Here is a 6,592-nt window from a genome sequence, read left to right as displayed (position 1 = left end):
ACTACTAGATCGGACTCTTAGTGACCCTGTTTACAGCCTCCCAAAAGCTGGGATTACAGGCGCGTGCCACCATGCCCAGTCTCAACTGCTGTTTATAGTCCCTCAACCTCAACTCTGACTGGGAGCTGCAGTGCACAGCCGACACTTTCGAGTCTTTTGTCGCTGCTCTGGTAGGCAGCCGTTGTACTTCTGCTTCCTTAGAGCCTACCTGATAAATCCCTTTTAGTAGTTGTGCATATATTTTATATTCGTTCTATTCATTCCCTCTAGAGAATTCTATGTAACATACCTTTTCAGTTGGATGTATTTTAATACAAAATATGAAAATCAGCAAATGTTCACCGAGAGACTTAAGGAAGCTGGCTTATATTTGAAGATAATTTCACATTACTTCGAGACTGTGTCTTGTACAACCTACCAGAGATTCACAAGCCCAGGCACCTACTCTTCTAAGCTCTGCCATGAGCCTCCTCACCCCAAACCATACAGTCCTCAAGGCTCCACTGTCCAGTAACTGGTTGCATAAACGTATAAAGGCTTGATTTAAGGGACAAGTCATATCCACTGCGACAATGCCATGTGGATGTAGGTGAAAAAAAAATCACTAGGACCATGAAAATAAAAGCTCTAGATTAGGTGGGGAAATCAAATGTCAATTTAACAGTATATTCACAAATGTGGATTAAGAGCATTTGGTATCAGGAATTTGTGACACCAATCAAAAACGTGATCTGGTACAATCTGATCCTCAAGACAAAAAGGAACAGAGACAGGTGAGCAGAAATATGATCCAATGCTGTAGTTTACTCTAAAATATCTCCCTGACTATCCTACATTCAACTGTAGGACTTCTGAAAGGCAACTGGATTGTGAGGATGTGACACTTATCAGTGAATTGATCACTTAATGAGTCTACAGCCAAATGTACTATGAAGAGATTCGGCCTGGTCAGAACAGGAGGGTTACTGGAGGCATGAAAATGGGAGAGTGAATTCATGACCCTGGTTGCTCTTCTCCAAATCGTTGCTTCCTGACTCTCACAGGTGGAGTAGTTTTCCTCTGACTGGCTCTGCCACCACAGCGGCCCTTCCTTGAACACAAGTAACCAAGGGCCGAAGCCCCAGAAACCATGAGACAAATTAAATCTCTAATTGTTAAAGTTGTGTGTGGCATATTTTGTTTCCTCAGTGGGAACATATACAGAGTGGGCCATTATATAATATCGTTATAGCTGTGTAGATTTAGCTAATGTTTTCTTCCTGTGCTTGGCAAATCTGTTTGAGATCTACAAATGATAATTAAATACCTGAAAGAATGACAGAACCATTTCCTTGGGATCATTCCACCTCCTGAACATAGAAGTCATGCCAACAGGATACAAGTTAGTGAAGATGACCCTGTTCATCTGTAATTTAACTTCCCTCTCAGGAAGAGAAATGTGGCAAATGTGAAAATGATTCTGGCGCCAAAACTAAACTGAGAAAGTCTCTGAATTTGTTTTTCAGTGTGAGATATTTATCATATCTACAACTGGAGAAATGGCTAAGCAAAAGAGCGTAGGTGTTTATATGCAGAGTGAAACACTTCAGTAGTGGAGCTCTCTCAATGTTTAGTAACAGAGAAGAGGGTCATTACGGTAGTAATGATGATCATAAAGGAGAACGCATGCCCTCTGCTGATACTTTCTCAGCTTTTACTTGTCATTTTCCATCTCGTACAGTGCAAAATGCTATGTGAGAGATGTTGAGTGACAGCTTTCACAATGGATGAGATGCAGGCTCTTTACAGAAACCTTGCAATCTCTCCCCCTGCAACACATTCTTGTACATTATTCTTAAGGGGATCTATGGTAGATGATAGAAAGGTGAAAGACACTTAATCCACACTTCACAAGTAAGCTTTTCTTGGGCTTCTTGTAGTTTTCCAAACATTATGTCTACAAGAAGCAAGATTTTTTACCTTTGAGAGGAAATTAGGTGGCATTCCAAGCTAGGTAGACAAAACTTAAAGACAGGGAAAAAAAATCTTCTGCACCTATGAGCAATTTCATTTTATCTCAGAACCAGGAAGAGAGTGGATACCACAGTTAACACCGTCAGTGTGGGCTGTGCTCCGGTGGTGCAGAGGCAGCCCCAGCAGGATGCTTGAGCTGCAAGATTGCAGTTGTCAAGTTTCCTCACTGATTCCAGTAATGCTATGGTTTGGAATTGGAATATTTCACAGCAGACTCCTGTGTTCAGAGGTGGGGATTTTGGTTTTTGTTGTATTATATTTTATTTTTATTTTTGTTGTTGTTGTTGTTGATACAGGGTCTCACTACATACTTTGGACTCATAGTGACCCTCCCGTCTCCCTCTCCCTTAGTGCTGGGATTACAGGTATGCACCACCACTCTGGGTTTCTGGGTTAGCACATTGCACCCAGGGTTCTGGAGTCAGCACAACATGCAGTACTAGAGATTGAACTCAGGTCCTTGGGCTTGCCAAGCAGGTGCTTAGACCACCAACATATCTCCCCAGCCCAGAGGTGGAGCTTTTGGGAGGTGATGGGATCATGGGATTCTTACTCATCCATGGATTCACCCTTGATCAACTCACACTGAATGTGCTGTTAGATGTTGGTGCCTGGCAGGAGGCAGATCACTGGAGCTATGACCTAGAAGGTTAGGTCACCCCCCCAGGGTCACACTCTTCTTCATTTCTTTACTGGTTTCTAAGATGTGAGCATATTTCTTGTGTCCCAGTCCCTTCTACAATGCAAGTTTTACATTTGAACCAGGCAACTATGGATTGAATATTCTGCCACATGAACCAAAAAGAACCTCTGCTCCTTTAAGCTATGACTGTCTGGTGCCTTGGCCTAGCAGGGAGAAAAGGACAAAGACTGAGTCTTACCAGGTAGGACTAAGATTTAAACTGCTACTTGCACATATGGATGTGGGTATACCTAATTACATCATCTGGACACCTTTGAAACTGATTCATGTGAGGAGTTTGGGCAGGGTTGAAGACACTGGCTGGAGAAGCCATAGTTTTCTATAATCCAAACCTAATGAGAGATTCTGCACAGAGTCCAAACCAGCATGCAGACAGAAATGTAGACAGTAACCAGTAGGTTCAGGAAGTTTCACTTAGGAACAAAGATTTATCTTTGGACTCAAGACTATGGGCATTTCCCCAGGCAGAAAATTTGTTTTTATTCTGCTCATGTCCTGAGACCTTCTGAAAGACTGAAATTGAGCAATTTGATGATCTAGCAGCAGAAATTTAAAGGTAGCTCAAAATTCAGACTGAATCACGGGGAGGGCTAGTTCCTTATAGTGAGACTTACAGAGGGAATCCAGAGCCAGAACCAATCTGAAAACTTTTCAGTTTCACTGGAAAAGAATCCCTTGTCAAACTGGTGCCTGGGAGAGCTTGGTTGCTGAAAATGATTAAAAGAAACCAAGTGCTTCATGTCACTACAGTAGAAAAGATGCTTTGAGCACATCTCAAGAATTACCAAGCTTTGTGTAAGATTATGAGTACAAAAGTAAAACCCTGTGCTTTAAGAGAGCTTCAGAAAACCCTGCTTGATCAGGGTCATGTAGGAATTGGTTCACCATAACTTAGTTCAGAGTGCTCAGCCATTCAGCACTCAGAGGGCTCTGAATCTATGACCCAAGGGAGCCTGGCTATTGTTCAAGCTGGTAGTAGAATTTAACATCACCTCCTTCCTGCTGCTTTTTTTTTTTTTTTTTTTTTTTGTGGAACGGGGGATTTAACTCAGGCACTTGTGCTTGCCACAGAAGCACTTATTCGACTAAGTCATCTCCCCAACACTTCCTGCTACTTTTGCAGCTACAAAGAATGCAAGAGTTGTGGGGTTAGGTTGATCCCACCCAGATGTCAAAAGAAGGCCTAGAAGGCCAGGTAATATGTCTCCAAGTGGCCAGTGCATCAAGCTGGGAAACTGAAGCTGAAAGTACAGCAGAGCTCTCAGAAGCTGTAGATGCCAGAACATTGGATTGTCTGCTAGGTATGGCTGAAAGCATTGAGGAAAGCCAGCCCCCAAAAGGAGGCCAGGAACCTGAATCCTCCTATTCCATAAGGACAGGGGCATGGCTGCCAAGCTATTCGGAATTCACATCTCACTTAACTTGCCCTAGTACTGATGTGAAGCTACAAGGATTTAATATTTCCCCTAGTGAAGTTCAGTCTGGCTTTGCCTTCATTCATTTACACCAATTTGCCTCCCTGTTGGAAAGAAAATGTTTGCCCTGTCCCATTGTATTTTGGAAGTAATTATATCTTAAAAGAATTTTTACAGTAGCTTACAGCAAAGATTTTTCTTTGAGTCTCTTGGAAACTTTGAACTTGGACCTTTCAGCAATGTTGCGACTCTTAAGACTGACAACTCTCAAAAGCCATCTAAATGCATTTTTAATAGAGATGTGCATGAGTCTTTTGGGAGCCAAGAATAGGATGTTTTCCCAGGAATTTCTCTACAAAAGACATAGTGAAAAGTGCTTCTGGGAGGTGAAATCTGATTGGAAGAGAGAGATCACTGTGGCTTGGCTAGGGGATGCACATCTCCTTGCATAGCTCCTGCCTGATTGGAAGAGATAGACCAGTGGGGTCATGGCCTGGGGAAATGAAGTTCCCTACACAGATGCTTCCCACTTCCTGGCCTCCAGCATTTGAGCAGCTCTCAGCTGCTGCATGCCTCCTTCATGCCAGTTCTGCCTGGGAGACACAGTTGTGCAATGTAAGCCTCTCTTCCTTGAAGCTGTGGATGCCTACTATTTTTTCCAGGTGAACAAAGCGTGACTAAAGTAAGCATCAAACTCTTTCTTGGTCACCTGTTGAGCTTGTATCTGTCTGGGGCAGGAAGTGACATGCTGTTTCCAGAACTCTCACCAGAAGTATCTTCAGGAAACTCTTTTGTCCCCTCTTTTCTGAAAAGAAGATTCACACTCCATCCAGAGGCAAAGCCATTTCAACCACACTGTTTACATGAGCAGCACACAACACAAGAGTGACATACCTGCATGTCACAGTCACACACACAGGAAAATTTTTTGTGGTTCACAGGTTATTGACAACTGTAGTAGTGGAGGAAAGCTCACTCTTTGACTTTTCTTGATCAGACAGGGTGCAGTGGTATGTGCCTGTATTCCCCGCTACTTAAGAGACTGAGGCAGGAGGAGCCTAAGTTCAAGACCTGCCTGGGAAACTTAGGGGTATCCTTCTAAGAAACAAATGAAAATATTTGCTGAATATTTTTCAGAGTAGGAAAAAATAATCCTTGGAATAAAAGCATTCTGGAAGTACCAAAGTGCACTTAAAGTTAAGGAGAAATCTTGGCATTATGATTCAAAAGATCATTGGATTAGATCACTGGATTGCACTTTTAACACTTTCATATAAAAAAAGATTCTATGCTTTCATACCAAACAGCGAGGCTTACAGTGCAGAAGTCATAAGAACTCTGGCAAGCTCAGGACAGAGCTGTGTGCATTGCAAGCATCTTCATACCTTATGGAAGCTCTGGTCCTTCCACACTGATGGGGACATTCCTCTTGGTTAACATATGTGGTCTGACACTGGCTTCCCAAGAAACCAAAGCTTACACATCCTCCAGGAAAACTGAAATTTAATAATGGTGTGCTCAGATTTCAGGATCAGGGGCCCCTTGTCAAGCTCTGAGCTGCTCTATCACTTTGCATTGTGAGTTGCCTGAAGAGCTCACATCCGGTGGCAGCTGTTGGATCTCTACGTCAACTTGAGTTCCCAGAGAGTCTGGATCAGATGATTTTAGTTTTTGCCATCAGTATTACTTATGGCAAGAGAAACACAGAAGCATGAGATTGATCTTGGAGATGACTTGACTGCCAAGAGGCCTTGATACAGTCATTGGAAATTGGGGCCACAAGGGGTGCAGTGTGTCTCTAAGGTCAGGCAAGAAGAGGAGGGCACACTCTACTTTCTCTGTCTGTCCTGGAGCTCCCTGCTTTTCTGCTGCACAACTGCCTTCCGGGGCTGAGTGGTGGTGTTCCTACCAGGAAGGAGTCAAGTGTGCTCCTCTGTACAGCCATGTTACTTACCGCTTATGAAAAAGTGCCTGAAAAGGTTCTCAGCAAGTGAACTGTATCAGCATTTAGCCTAAATCCAGCGTGCACACTAACTTTAATAAGCTACATATTAGTGAATGAAAACTCCTTTAATTAGAATGATGCTTTGAGATGCTAGGTGTATTAAACACGTACGTAAGAAAACCTAAGTTTGGTAGACTTCAGTTAGCATATTTGACAAGAATTAGAATAAAATGGAGAATACTCAGTTGCTGCTACCTGCTCCCAAGATGGGCAGTCTCCTCTGGTGGAAGGCAGCAAGCACAGGGACAATGATGCGCACCTTCTGGATTCAAGAAACAAAACAAACCTCTTCCTTTCTCTTTCTTGTTCTTTCTCTCTCTTTCTCTTTGTCTTTCTCTGTGTCTTTCTCTTTGTCTCTCTCTCTCTTTCCTCTTTCTCTTGTTCTCTGTCACTCTTTTTCTTTCTCTCTGTTTTTCTCTTTCTCTCTGTCTTTCTCTTTCTCCTTTTTTATTACTT

This window comes from Octodon degus, unplaced genomic scaffold (genome assembly GCF_000260255.1).
Source record: "Octodon degus isolate 3935 unplaced genomic scaffold, OctDeg1.0 scaffold00204, whole genome shotgun sequence".
Classification (NCBI taxonomy): domain Eukaryota; kingdom Metazoa; phylum Chordata; class Mammalia; order Rodentia; family Octodontidae; genus Octodon; species Octodon degus.
This window is presented reverse-complemented; position numbering follows the sequence as displayed.